The sequence below is a fragment of the Manis javanica genome, chromosome 13 (genome assembly GCF_040802235.1).
Source record: "Manis javanica isolate MJ-LG chromosome 13, MJ_LKY, whole genome shotgun sequence".
Lineage (NCBI taxonomy): Eukaryota > Metazoa > Chordata > Mammalia > Pholidota > Manidae > Manis > Manis javanica.
In genome coordinates this window covers 69,990,151-70,005,084 of record NC_133168.1, presented here as the reverse complement: position 1 = coordinate 70,005,084, position 14,934 = coordinate 69,990,151, and the positions used below count along the sequence as shown (strand labels likewise).

Sequence of the window (14,934 nt, the reverse complement as noted above, 5' to 3'; positions counted from 1 at the left end):
ACATGAGTAGTGGCACCGTGCAGACCAGCTGTTAGTTGTAAGCCATATCTACATTTCATGCTAGTTTAACAAATTTCAAGAATGCCGAATGAGAAATCACAACATGAAGCTTGAACAACTAAAACCATGAGACACTGTTGTGAGAATCAAAGTATTTGAACCTACTACTCACGGTTTCCTTTAAAACTAGTCCCTAGTATGCACTCACTAGATGAACTTGCATCTTGGAAAGTAAAAATAGACTAAACTGGAGAGTTTTGCTGGGGGGTGGTGGGGTGTGGACATGAGGGGGAGGCTGAGCTAATTTCCTGACTTGAATAATATGAATTGTAACTGACTCACAAAGAACATAAATGCTGCCATAGCTGCTACTCATTTATTCACTTAAGATTTATTAGTATACAGGGAAACACTGCATTAGTGATGTTTTGAAAGGTAAAGCCTTCCTCATCGCTTAGCAACGTCCCCCCACCCCACGTAAGCTCTTGCTATTTGCATATACCTGCAAATGCCTACATATTAATTCCATAACAGAGACACAAAACTTGAAATCCAGACTTTAGACCACAATTTGAGAGTGATTTCTACTCAACCGGACAGTAAGCTTCCTTTCCTGGGACTCCCAACTGCCATTGCAAGGCTGCAGTATCTGCCCTGATATTTGGGGAGCAGGGGGTGGGGGGGCTGGGTAGTGAGGTGCACTGCCTCACAGCAGAAGCCAGTCATAGCCCCCAAACCACCACCTCTACGGATACATCACTAACCTTAGGATTCGGATATAATCAAATCCAAAATGTATTTTGAATTTCACGGACATCTGCTTTATAATTACTTAGCTAATAATTAGTATAGGTTGATAGACTTTGAAGATGTCGGTTGTTTCTTTTTAAAACAATTAATGAAAACACCACAGTTATTTGTAACATAAAGGCAGAACAAAGCTATGTTTCTTCTAATACAAAATAAAGGGGAAACTGATTGCTTCTAAGATTTCTTTTGGCTCAAATAACGTATGTGGCATCCTCAAATCCCCGACTCACACTTAATTAGGAAAAGGCCTCTTTGTCTTTGTGTAGATGACACATAACAAGCTCCAGTTGTAGCCATTCCCTCTATGTGAAGTTGTACATTTTTCTAGGCAGGTTCTAAAGTACACAGGCTAAGAAGCTGTTGGTGCCTTTGCTAATTCCAAAAATCCACACATTTTGTTTCCATTCCCAAAGAAAATTTAGGCCATTTCCTGAGTTTCTGATGCAGTCTTCATACGATTTTTAAGCATAGGGGGAAAAAAATCTAGAGTAAGGAACTCTGAGCTCCAGGCCAAGCTCTTCTGGCCACTCACCCCTTACAACAGAGAATAAGAGCAGATCCTTTAACTTCCCCTAAACATCAATGTTCTCTTCTGAAAAACGGATTGAACTGGATGATTTTTAAAGGTTATTCTGTTGTAAAATGCTTACTGATAGATGACAACTGTTAAAGTAATATAACCTGGTGTGTGCTCTGGGACCACAACATTCTGAATACACATATGTGAACACAAATCCTCATGTCTGTATCGCTATTACATACTTTTTTGTCATATCTTCTGCACAGAATATAAATGTACTTTCACACTTAAAATTATTTAAGAATTTTTAATGCAATCCATAAATGTTCAAAGGTTTTCCTTTAGACAATGGAAAATTATGTTGTTTAATGTTGACAATAAAATATGTATATGCCCAGCCATTTTCAGAACTACCCATTTATTCATTTGTCGAAAATTCCAAGTACTGGCTGCCAACTCTGTATAAGCCATTCAAGTTTTAATCAATTTCCTAACTGATGAGACTTATCAGGCCATCAAAATTTAGCTTCAGGGACAGATTTTCAGAAAATGCCATACAATAATCACTTTATCCTCTCAACACAATCCATGACTCCAGCAATGTCACCCATCCTTCTGGATTCAGTGTCCTCAGACATTTAGACTAATGGCCAAGATGGGACTTATTACAGTTGGATTTAGTGACATCCCTAAATTTTTTAAGATAGGTAACTTTAAAATCCCAATTACATGGAAATCTGAAAAAAAATATCTAAGCAAAACACTATTAGCATTTCTTAGGAAACAGTCTTTATTGTAGAAATGGAAATGCTTCTTCATTATAGTTACAACAAAATAGATATTTCTAAGTAGATTGAAAGGTTCCCTACTAGTTTTCACTATTAATATGCTTAAAATTAATACATTTAACAAATCTTTTCTTTGGCAACCAGACATTTCTTTTTCAAAATAGTGCTTGTCAGGCCACACATTAGGGGTCAATCTGAATTAAGGAAGGCTGTACTGCATTTACATGTGGATAACTTCCAAATCTCTTGCCCATCTCTGGCAAATTAACTAACATGGCTAGGTCCTCACAATCCTATAAGAGCTGTTTCAGATGGGCATCATGAGGGGGAAACATGGGAAAGAGACCCAGGTCTGGTTCTGGAAGATCCCTCTCCAAGTTGAGTGTCCTAAGGGGCAAATCTCACCCAAAGGGCAGTTTCTCAAAATACAATCAAAGAGCCACCAGCAACACCTACTGTATTTGATAAAATATATCTAAGCATATACTCATGTTCTTGCAGCAGTAAAGACTTTTGTCAAGAAGGCACGCCCAGCAAAAGCCACAAAGGAAAAGAGGGACATACCGCACTGCATCAAAATTGAACTTTCTGGGTAAATGGGACATATTTCCAGTTAATGAGGATGTAATACACAGCATGGTGACTACAGTTAATAATACTGTATCGCATATTTGAATGTAGCCAGGAGAACACGTCTTGAAAGTTCTCACGAGAAAAAGATTTTGTAACTATGTATGGTGATGGTTGTTGACTGGACTTACAGTGGTGATCATTCTGCAATATTTAAAAATTCGAGATTTCTGGGTAGCAAAAAAAAAAAAACAATATAACCAATGTTTAATAACTTGTGAAAAAAAATAAAGACTAGGGGTGAAAAAACAAAAATAAAATAAAAGGCATCCTAGACATCCAGAATCATCTCAGAGTGAGTTGTTCCAGGAATCTGCATTTTAACAGGCTCCCAAAATGATGTTTAGGCAAACTCAGCTTTGAGAACGCCCTTCGCTGGCTTCAGGTTCTCTACCAGTAAGAGAAGGCAACAAGACTTGATCATTATCTCTCAATTCTCTTTTGATCTTCTGACTCATCTTTACAGTCTGACATTTTAAGACTCAGCAGTGTTATCATTTTACCAACATTCTCCCAGTAGCTCTACCTTGGGCCCAATGTGGCTACTTTGTTCTACATGTGTTCTGCGTAGTTACTTTGATCTATCCTGTTCTCTATGTGGTACTTTGTTCTACACACTTTTTATGTGGCTCCTTTGTTTACAGATATTTCAAACCTAACTGGCTCTCCATATCTCCACCTGAATTCTCCAACACTGAATTCCCCTACACCCAGTTCCAGAGGCCTTGAAATTCATGTTACCACAGCTCCCAAGACTACAGGCAATGTTTACTAACTCCTTCTGGATGCACCAAGACCCAACACGTTCACCAGCCCTGCCCTCCTTGCTAGTGTTGGGTGGTAGTTACCCATCATCTAGTAATGCCCCAATGCCAATGTGCATAATAGCACATTACAAATATACTACTTTTAAAGTCTTAATAATTTTTTTCTTCTGTGTTCTCACATTCTATCACTGCATAGAATCACTGAGTTTTATAGCTGAAAGGACCAGTCCTAAAGGTCATATAATCCAATGTGACTCCCCTGGCCACCTAAACCACAAATTAAGAAATGCCATGGCTTCTTCAAGATGCTATTTTTCTGTTGTTCAGAGAGAATACCATGGTTTGTTCAAGATCACACAGCTATTTTTGGTAAACTTCCCAAAACCCAGGCCTCTTAAATCTATGCCCAGCCCAGAGCTCCAGTCTTTTCCCAGTATGGCATGCTGGCTGCCTAGATTATTACCTCTGACTGGACAAATACCAAGAACAATTCAATCAAGCACGTACAAGAACCTTTCAAACAGTTCATCCTTTGTTGTCTATTAGAATGGAAAAAAGTGAAGACATTGACAGAAGTCATATGTGTCCCAAAACATCACAAATAGCAAAGTTTATGGACTGATCATCTTTGTGTAGTTGATAAGGAATCCGACTGAGAGAGGGAAAGGATGCAGACACGTAGACCACCACTGTGTGGGCAGCACAGCCATTTAGAAGATGGACCTTAGAGTGGTGAGGGCAGAGTGGTGCCTTCCAAGGAAAAATGAGGGTTAGAAAAGGATCAAGGAAGCTTCAGAAGGATTACTTCTGATATGAACCCAGAGGACTGAGAAAACCAGTGCCCTCCAGATTCAACAACAAATTCTGATACAGAAGAAAATCTTTAAGAAGTGTCCTGCTTATAGGGGCTGGATGCATATACACTCAACCCTTGAACAACACAGGTTTGAACTGCACCTCTCCACTTACATGCAGATTTCTTTTTTTCAATAACTATATAGGGAAGATTTTTGGAACTTTGAGACAATTTGAAAAAATATATTTTCTCTAGCTTACTTTATTGCAAGAATACAGCATATACTACATATACAAAATATGTGTGAGTTGACTGTTTATGTTATTGGGAAAGCTTCTGACAGTAGGCTCTTGGCACTTAGATTACTGGGGAGTCAAAAAGTATACGTGAATTTTTGACTGCATGGGGGTCAACACCCCAACCCCCACATTGATCAAGGGTCAACTGTATAATGAATGGCACCAGTCAGTGGTATTTCTGATATTTTTTTCTAAGTCTTACATAAAATGAACTCATTTGCCCACATGATATGCAGGGTGCTTCCCAAAAAGAAGTTCAATAGACATTTTTAAAGATAAAGTCATTACAGATAACTAGTGTCATAGGATGATAAGGGTTTTCCAGAGGGAAAGTTCAAAATGCATCAGTTAAATGGGAAAGTATTTTAGTTTCTAATATGGCCAATGTGCATCAAAGTTTCAGGTAGGTATTGATCCCAGGAGTTTCAAATGCACCAACACAAATGATAACTTAATTCATTTTAATGTATTCCAGACATGTTCTTCCTCCATTCCTGTTCATATGTATAAATGCCCTCTTTTGAAAGTACAGTAAAATCCACCTTAAACCAGCTCATGGCCAACCAGAGTGCTAAGGGTCAATCTGATTATTTTATAAGTCACAACCCAAGTGTGAGGTCTGAAGAGGAAAGTTAATGTGATGAGAATGTGATGCCTCAGCTGCCAGAAGACACTGAGGACCATCGGAGAACAATTTTATTTTCCCCCTGAGGAAGCTAAGGCCCTCAAATGTTCAATTGAGTTGCCAAATGAGTAAAAAGTGTATTCCTGGCCAGAACCTGAGTCTTTTAATACCCAGTCGAATGACTGCTACTCTTCCGCTTAGGAAAGGTGGAGGAAAATTTTTTAGCACTTCATTACTGATGAAGTCCATTTGAAGAGTCAAATATTTGGCAAAGGGTCACTCACTTCGTAATCATACTACCTTCAAAAACAACTTCAATGAACACTTTACACATTCTATCAACCACCACTTAAGAGTGTCCACTACAGTAACACTCTGAGCCTGGGAGGGGTACAAAGGGACATAAGCAAAGTGCTGCTGTGTGACAGAGACGTCACCAACAGCTACATGTCATCCTACAGACATAATGGCTAATATGGTGCCTGGATGCGCACAAGAGCACTGCACACTCAGAGGGAGGGTCTCGCTGAGTCTCAACAGATGACGACAGGGAGTTGGACAAACAGGGAAGAACCATCAAGGGGAACAACAGAGGGTGCAAAGACAGAACAGTGTGCAAAGGAATGGAAAAAGGAAGGAGCTTGGCCTGCACTTTGCCACACCAACCCAAGCTCCGGCCTGTGGAACATTCTTACTTAGCAGAGCCCAAGATGGCCACATCACAACACAGGGTCAGGAACCGGTAACACTTCCTGAGCTCTTTCCCGGTGGCAGGCGGAGTTCAAAGCATAATCTGTTCATTTGTTCATTAATTTTTCAATTCTCAAAACAACCTTCTTTGAAGAAGGCAGTGCTGTCACCCTCCTGTGAGAGATGAAAATTCTGAGGCACAGAATGCTCTTTACTGAACACACACACAAAAAAAATCTATTTATTTTAAAAATAACATATTGCACTAAAACCCATTATTATATTTTAAAGGTAATAGGAATCCTCAACTTTTACCAGTTTAAGGGAAGATTTGCAAGCTTATTTACTTTCTGCATTTCCCAAACATGAGAATTTTGGGGACAAGAGAATTTTCAAAATTCTAGTTTTATATCCTGCTCCCAATGCAAAGGAATCACTTAGTTATGGGAACTCTTGAAAAACCACGTCCAAGACACATTCAAAATCTAACCCTGAATTTAAAAGAAACCTTGTAACTCAACACCATGAAAACACAGTGAAAGCTGAAGTCCAGATTCTGTTACTCAATCTACAAACCTCATAAATGGAAACAAAGCCGACCGATTTCCAGCTTGACAGAATGCCTGGAGAGCAGTGGGCTGGATCTCCAGCCAGACGGAATCCAAGATAGGAAATACATCACACGCTCCTGGCAGGGGACCTCCTCGGGGCACCAGCCCATATCTCCTGGCCTTAGTCTATAGAAGGGCCTCAGACTGGGCACTTTCGTTCTTTCTTAAAATTCTGAACAGCTAACTCAAAAACAAAAGCTTTTGAATTCTAGCTTGTATTAAATTCTAGCTTTGTATTAAAATGCTGATTCATTTACAATCACAGATATGCTAACAGTGGAGACAGGATGGAAGAGAGGAAGGAACATAGAATCAGACAGACCTGAGTCAAATTTCAGTTTTTTAAGTTTGTTAACTGTGAACTTGGGGTAAGGGGCCCTCACAGGTCCCCAGCCTTCTCCTTCTGCATTGCTGAGATCAGTGAACATCCTTATTGGACATACTACCCAGTGCCCTCCACATTCTTCGGCTCACCAAGTCTATTCCACGTTCTTTATAGCTCAGGACTCTTTCCCCTTGTCTGTCTCCACGACTCTATCACCACTGCACCATTACACCTGGCCCTCTTCTTGCCAGCCTTGCTTCCTAAATCCAGTCACCCAGTCTAAAGAGGGACCAGTCTAAAATGCAAATCATTCCTCTGCCTAAAAGTAAAATGATTTCCTTTTATGTCACTGAACACCACTTGCCTTTCTTCTCTGCTTGAAGTTCTCTCTTTCTGAAGTTCACATTTGATTATGTGATACATTATAGGGACTCCCTAAATATCTGTTTAGTGTGGAGGGGCCATTGTTAGGCTTCAGTTTCCTCCTCATTGTGCCAAAGCCCTGCTACTCTCTTCAGAGGAATAAAGAGGACGATGCACACGGGGAGCCCCGCACAGTGCCTGGTAGGCACTTCCAGCCACAGATTCTCATTCACCTTGTTACCATTTGGTGTTCCAAAGCTTGCAAAGCACCTTCACAAAGCATGTGAGCTCTTTCAACCCTTCTAACAACTCTGAGAAAGACTTAAGTTTCTCCTCACAGGAAGAAACTGAGGCTTGTGACATTTAAGGCTTGCAGAATCAAGGCTAGTTTTTGGACAGACCTACTAATCCCAAATCCTGAGTTTTTCTAGGATGCCTTTCTGCCAGAAGTTCTGGCTTCTTTTATGGAAAACAATTCCTTCCGATCTCTTCCTTAAGTTTTGTCCAACACTTTTATTGCATTTAAGGAATATGAAGGCCAAATTCCACTATCATGGACTCCAAAGGACTTTGGTTTGTGCTGTATCCAATAGTGATTTTAAGTAAGCTATCAACTTGCTCATTCATTTATTCCTTTAGTCAGCAAACATTTATCACGTGCCTATTTTGCACAGGGGATCATGTTTGCTGCTGGGATCTTCCCTGTCTCTGAAAAATTATAATTAGTCTACACCTTCAAGATTTCCCAACTGAAGCCAATGATGGAAGATACAGAAGGCTGTTTTTAAAGGCCCCTCAATAAATAAAGCAATGAAAAAAGCCAGAAAATCTGACAGCATATTACACTCCTACATAAGCTCTGTAGCCCTTGGACAAGTCCCTGGTGCTAAGTTTGCTTGCCCATAAAATGGGAAAATTGGTCCATAATATCTTGAAAGTTATTCTAGGCTATGAATTCTCGAGATTCCAGGATTCCATACAACTGGCAAATTCTTTCAACATTTACAAGTATATGATTTTACACCACAATTTTATATATTTTTATGAGATGATTCATGTATTGACTGTACTTGGGGAAATGCCTCCAGATTGCCCCCACAAACTCTTAGACTTTTTAAATTAATACAAATTTGGAGCATTTTTAGAGAATCTTCTAGCCAATTAAGCTTGCAAATTGCCCCAACATTTTCATGTATAAATTGTGATCTTAAATGCTGATCTCATTGGAGAACCTAAATAAATCACATTCAAAGCCTTCTTTTCTTAGTTTAATTCTGCAATATGTCACTTAAGGATGACTTAAGCTCTTGTACATGAAATGGCTCTTCATCCAATTTATTAACACATGTTAATGCTAGCAAAGTTCTTAATGGCCTTACTTTCAAGATTCTGACACACTTATCTCTCTCAGCAAATCATGACTGGACCTGTAAACCATAGTGCCTTGAAAGGTAGTTAGCTGTGGAGGCCAAACACATGTTGGCACATATCTCTGATACCCACTCATGAATTCACATTCCCAGATTCTTCCCTGCAATCAAACAGAAGACATCTAAGAATCACCTGAACAGCTAGACATGAGATAGAGCAAGTAAAGCACGCTGCTCTATACTGACTTAAAGGAGAAATCTGTTCCCAAACTCTGGTTTCTTTCTAGAGTTCAGGAGAAATACTCCTTTCTTTTCTCACTCATTCAAGGAACATTAATTGAGGTCCTGCTCCATCAGTCTCTGTGATGGGTGCTGAGTACACTAGCAGGGAGAGAGACTGAAGCAGGGTGTAGCCTGTTACTGTTCCTTTGGGTGAATTACAAAAGGTACCCCTGTCCAGTGGAAAGAAGTGCACCAGGGAGATGGACAAATGGAGGCAAACTGGATTTCAGCCTCCACTTGTCCATTGGACAGAATGACCTTGTACAGTGACAACTTGCCCAACTATACCAGGTGGCATGGCCAGAGGTGTAAAAACAGAAATCATGTTCTAGTAGTGGCACTGACTACTAAAGGAGAAAGAGCTGAACTGCCTAGAGATAATGGGAAAGGAAAGACTCCTAGAGATGGTATTTGACTGACGCATGAATGAATTGTGGGTAATCAACAGATGGAAAGTGGAGTAAGAACAGCATAAGCCAATGTTCATTCATTCCAGAGAGAGGTCTGGAAATGACAACTTGGAAGTAGTCTGATGTGTCTGGCAGTGAGTATGTGCCTGTGTCTGAGTGGGGAGTGGGAGGGAGACCTGGGAATAGTCAGAAGAGACTGAAAAGACAGTCAGGGGCAAGCTTATGAAGCATCTTATATGGCATGTGAAGGTGTTGAAACCTGAATGTAAGATCATTAATAAGGGGCTTGTTTTGCCACTGTAAATAATAAACTTTTCTTCCATTATACTTTGTCATATTTTCTACATTTACCAATCACAAAAATCTCCAATACCTTAAAACAAGTCTTATCCTATAAACTGAGCAGGCAAATTCCACAATGGAAAAGAAAATTGCCTTTAAAACTACACCAATCTTGACACTTCATTTCTGGAACATAAAAACCATACAGAATATCAGGAAATATTTTCAAGTGTGTATATACACAAGTTCTGTTGGTCACGCTCAAATTCTAAGCCCACTTTTCATTCAGAGCCTAGGCCTGAAAAATACATAGCATATGGTCTGCACCTGTAAGAAACTTGGAAGACTTATTAAAAATGTGGAGACACTCCGGCTTAAACTACTGGAGAGGCAATTGGAGATAGCCAGGTGCTATCCGTTAAAATAATTATGTCAGCAGCTTTTGAGGAACAGGGGGCAAAAGGGGGGAACAAGCCTAAAAAGAGAACCCCAAGAACTTCGCCACATAGTAAATAAAGGTCTTACCACGACCCAAGGCTGCCTAGAAGATTTCAAGTGTCACCAGGCCACCTTTCACAGGCCACTCCAGAGGAAAGGCAGGAAAGCCTTCCCGAGAATGGAACTATCTTCAGGACCCAGTAGCCTTCCCCTCTCCCCAGTTAAAGAAAGTTACTCTACTTCGCTATTTAAAAAGGTAAGACGGGGCATGGAAGCGCACCAATATCAAGTTTCACCGTTTCTTCAAGATAAACTAACGCCGTGCAATCTTCCTCCCGCCCCTTTACGGCGCGGTCAGCAGGCCGTTGTGGCAAGAATGGGCTCTTTTCTTCCTAAACTGCTTTTGGTCAATATGATCCTTTGGGGACACAACGTGTCGGCTGTCCCAGAAACCTGGCCCCTCGGCACCCCGGAACAGGCCGGGCGGGGCCCCGCTCCCTGCTCCCGGCGCCCACCGGCCGGCCCCCGGACTTCGCCCGCACCGCGCGCCTCTGCAGGCGGAGCGGCCGCCGCGGGCTCGGCTGCCCGAACCTCTCGCGGCTCAGGGGGGACCGGGGCGCGGGAGGCCTGGGCTGGGCGCCGCGCAGGCACCGGCCCCTCGCGGCAGAGCGCTGGGAAGTGCCTCCTCCGCCCGGCCCGGCTGCACAGACCGACGCGCCCGGGGCGCTGCACCCCCGTGGGGCCGGGGCGCCCTGTGCGCCGCTGCCGCGACTCCCGGCTCACCGCCCGGGATGGGGACCAGGATGCGGGAGACAAAGCGGCGAGCCGGCGGGCCGGGGCAACGGGGGAAGCGGCGCCCGGGGAAGGGGCCCGGCGCCCGCCCCCCGCCGCCCCGCTGCTCCCTTACCTTGGCGGGCGCGTCGGGCACGGGGCACGAGCCTCCGCCCGGCGACACGGCCGTCCCCCCGCGCGGGGCCCCGCGGGACGCCAGGCGGCGCCGGGCCGGGGAGTGGCTGGGTCGCTGCGGGCGGGGAGCCTGGGCGGTCGCGCTGCCCCTCGTCCTGCGCGTCGCGCCCGCGGCGCCGAGAGCGCGGCCCCTTCCCCTGGCCCCGGCCCCGCCCCGCCGCCCCGCCGCCCCGCCCCGCCCGCGCCCCCGGCGCCGTCGGTGGGACGGCCCAGCGCACGGAAACCGAGCCCAGCACACGCCGAGGGAACCCCCCCGGGGGTCGGCGCGCCGCCCGCCAGCGCGGAGGCGGCTTCAGGGAGGCCCAATGCCCTCCGCGGGGCCGCTGCTGGGAGGCGGGTCCGGGGTGCGCCCCGGGCCAGGAACGGGCAGGAGACGCTGCTACTCCCTTCCCTTCCCGAGGAGAGAGGAGAGCGCTGGAGTGGAGCCCCGAGAGTCCCGGAGGGCTCGGACTTCCCGACGGAGAAGCTGCGGGGCTTCTCAGACCCTGGGGAGCCAGCGGGCCGGAGGCCGAGCAGGGGGCGCTCAGGGGCAGGAATGAGGCCGTGTGCCTGCAGTCTCTGCCCCTGCCCTTCCGGGGCCACCCCCGGAGAGGGGAGGGGAGGAGGGCCTGTGCCGTGGTCCGTGCGTACTACACGCATGCTGTACTGTGGTCCGTGGCTCCTACGAGGAGCAGGCGCCCAGACAGGACTAGATGTGGAAGCATTTCCTTAGGGGAAGGGCTCTGGGACGACATGGCAAGAGGTGCGAGGGGGCCAGGCTTGACGCACATTTGACCCCAGTTAAGGAGATAGGGAAGCAGCCCTAACTTCCCTGCAGACTAGGCAAGTTCATCAGTAAGTCCACTCCGTTAGTTACCCATTCTAGGAGCCCCACTTCTCCTGGGAACCCACGTGCCTAGTTTCCATTGTCTATCCCCGCCATTGGCTGGGAGCAGCCAGGTGGGAAATGCGGTCTTGTGCACAGGCCACATATGAATTTCACAGCAGGACGGCCAGGGCCCCAAGTCTGTTAAGCTCCCAGATGACTGGCGATGGTGGGGATGAGTGAGGAAGATTCTCACAGCTGCCCACAGCCTAAAAGAAACAGCGTCATCTCCCACACACACCCACAGTTTTTCAATGGAGCCCTAGGGTCTGCTCTGATCAGACAGACCTGGCTCTCCCCTTCTGCCACCACAGGCCCTGCACACGCTGAGCTGGTGACTGACCCCTTGCCACTAGGGAGGCTCTCCCTGGCCCTCTCTGCAGGTGCACCCTGGACTCTGCCTGGGAAAATGCATCCCCCAACACACACACCCACACACCCTTCAGCACTCAATTCAAGCATCACTTCCTCTAAGGAGCTTCCCCCCCTTAGCAAATTGCTTATTTCTGCCACAGACCTAACCACACTGGGGTCTTTTTTGTATGTTTTACCCCCTTGCTTTTTGTATGGCATTTTTCTACACTGTTTTCAAATGTTTATTTATTTTTCCTGGTTATGCAAGGAATATGTTCATTACATGAATTTGGAAAACTCATAACCCAAATGTCTCCAACTCCCCCAGTCTTTTAGGGACCCCTTCCCTTAAAAGCCAAGTAATCAGAATCTGAGCCCCCATCCCATGTGTATTATTAGTCCAGGTCCAATCAGGGTGAAGAAATCACACAGCAATTAAACAGTGAAAGTTTAATATAAAGAATTGTTAACCACTACAGGACTTGGGGCAACAAGAAATTAACTAGTAAGAAGTAAAGAGAACTTAAAATAGGAAGAGCAGATGTAAGGATTTAAGGAACAGCCACTACCCCTAGGGCTGAGGCAGAGCACCCAAGGGTGAGCATCCCCTACCCCAGGCTGAGCCCCAGACTCTGGCAGGAGGGCTCAGCCACGGCTCACTAATGGTGACAAATCACAGGGATACCACGGCAGTGGATTTGCTGGAGATCCACCCTCTGAAGCTTGCTAATAATCTACCCTCCAGAGACTGAGTAAAGCTGATCACCTCAAAACCACCCAAATTGCTGGTGGCCACTGGGTGCTGCTGGCTGCCCTGCGCTGCAGTATCCTGGCACAGGAGAAACCACACAAAATAAAGGAGCCAGCTGAGCAAGAGCATGGCAACCGGCAGGTAGAACTCCTGCTGCCACAGTGTCTCTCCCACACCCTCTACTGAAAAGCTTAACCAGCTAGCTGGCAAAGGACATCATATAAAGGGCCCAGATTCATTTTTGCAGAGCAGGCAAAGAAGTATGAGTTCGGAGCTGCCAGGCAATAAGTCCATAACTGGCACACTTTGTAACCTCAGAAAGTCCAGGCACTGTCCAGTTTCCCCTCCTACAACATGCCTGCACAATGCAGACGAACACTGTCATTTCTGCAAGCCTCTCCCTGCTGGCCGTTTGGTTCCTGGTGCCACTCTCTGGGCTGCAAGTTGTCTCTTGGCAGTTTCTCCTACAGCTTTGCCCCAAGTGAAGGCATAGACTCCAAGTTGTGAGTGTCAGAAATTTTAACAGAAGGCTTGGGGAAATAGAAGGGAATTACAGAAGGGAAAAGAAAACAGTTAAAACCAAATAATTGTCCCAAAAATGAGAAACAGTCCACAGAGCTCCCTACAGGGCATCTCTCTCCTTAGCCACACCAGAGTCTGGGCTGCAGTGCCATCAGGGTCTAGCGAGAGCGAAGCTTTTCTGCATTCTCACTCTTAGTTCCACTCCATTAAATTAAAAATAATCTGCTAAACAACATGGATGGAGCTAGAGGGTATTACGCTCAGTGAAACAAGCCAGGCGGAGAAAGACAAGTACCAAATGACTTCCCTCATCTGTGGTGTATAACAACAAAGCAAAACTGAAGAAACAAAACAGCAGCAGATTCACAGACTCCAAGAAGAGACTAACGGTTACCAAAGGAAGGGGGTGGTGAGGGTGAGTGGGGAGGAAGGGAGAAGGGGATTAAGGGGCATTATGATTGGCACACATAATGTAGGGGGGTCACGGGAAAGGAAGTATAGCACAGAGAAGACAAGACTCTATAGCATCTTACTAGGCTGATGGACAGTGACTGCAATGGGGTATGGGCGGACTTGATAACATGGGTGAATGTTGTAACCACAATGTTGCTCATGTGAAACCTTCATAAGATTGTATATCAATGATACCTTAGTAAAATAAGTAAATCTGCTGATGCAGCTCTGTCTACAGTAAAGATAAACAATCACATTATGTCAGGAAGAGAAACTTAGCCTCCCAGTACCTAAACTTACTCATTTATTTGTCCATTTATATAGCATCTACTCAGCACCTGGCTCCTTACCAGGCAGTGGGGATGTAATCTGTGTAATTGTTAGTCTGCAGGAGATAGATAGTAAGCAAATAATTTTACAAACAGTTTTTTTACGTCACTGCTAAAGATGCAGAGCATACAATAAGGAGAGTTAATATGGCTCTAAGGGACTAGAGAGGGCCCCCTGAGAAGACAACATGTTAGCTGAACTCTGAAGGATGACTGAATTGGAACATTCCAAATAAAGGGGATTTAATTTGAGGCTGTGAGGTGGGAAAGAGCTAGGCCCCTCTGAAGAAAGGGAGAAAGGACAGAAAGACAGGGATGAGGCCAAAGAAGCAAATAAGAGTCAGTCATGCATGCTCTTGTAGGCATGTTAAGAATTTTGGATTTTATCCTTTGAACAATGAAAATCCTCTGAAGGGTTTTGAACAGCAGTCTAGCTGCAGGTCGAGAACAGACTGAAGGGGACATTTGGGAGGGATATGGGGAGAGTATTCGAGACTAGTGTTCAGAGCAGAGGTCGGACCTGGAGATGTACGCTGAGAAACACCTGGCATACAGAAATAAAGTACACAACCCTCAGCATGGCTGGCATGCCCGGGGTAAGACAGTGGATGAAGAGAGAGCTCTCCCAAGGTGGGGTTGGATCAGCAAAGAGAACCAAGAAGGGGAGCCAGGGAGGTGGGGACAACCT

At 45.0% G+C, this 14,934-nt stretch overlaps 1 protein-coding gene across 5 annotated transcripts in view; it reads right to left on the bottom strand.

The window, feature by feature from the left end:
- Positions 1-14,934, bottom strand: part of TIAM2 (TIAM Rac1 associated GEF 2) — a 279,674-nt gene that overhangs the window by 193,201 nt on the left and 71,539 nt on the right. For 2 of the 5 annotated variants that reach the window (XM_073219788.1, XM_073219794.1), the window contains exon 1: positions 10,914-11,047. The exons of 2 other annotated variants lie outside the window; for them this stretch is intronic. The gene's annotated coding sequence lies outside the window, so the exon portion shown is untranslated. Of the gene's footprint in view, positions 1-10,913; positions 11,048-14,934 lie in introns of those variants that run through there. One more of the 5 variants, XM_073219790.1, reaches the window with a different exon arrangement.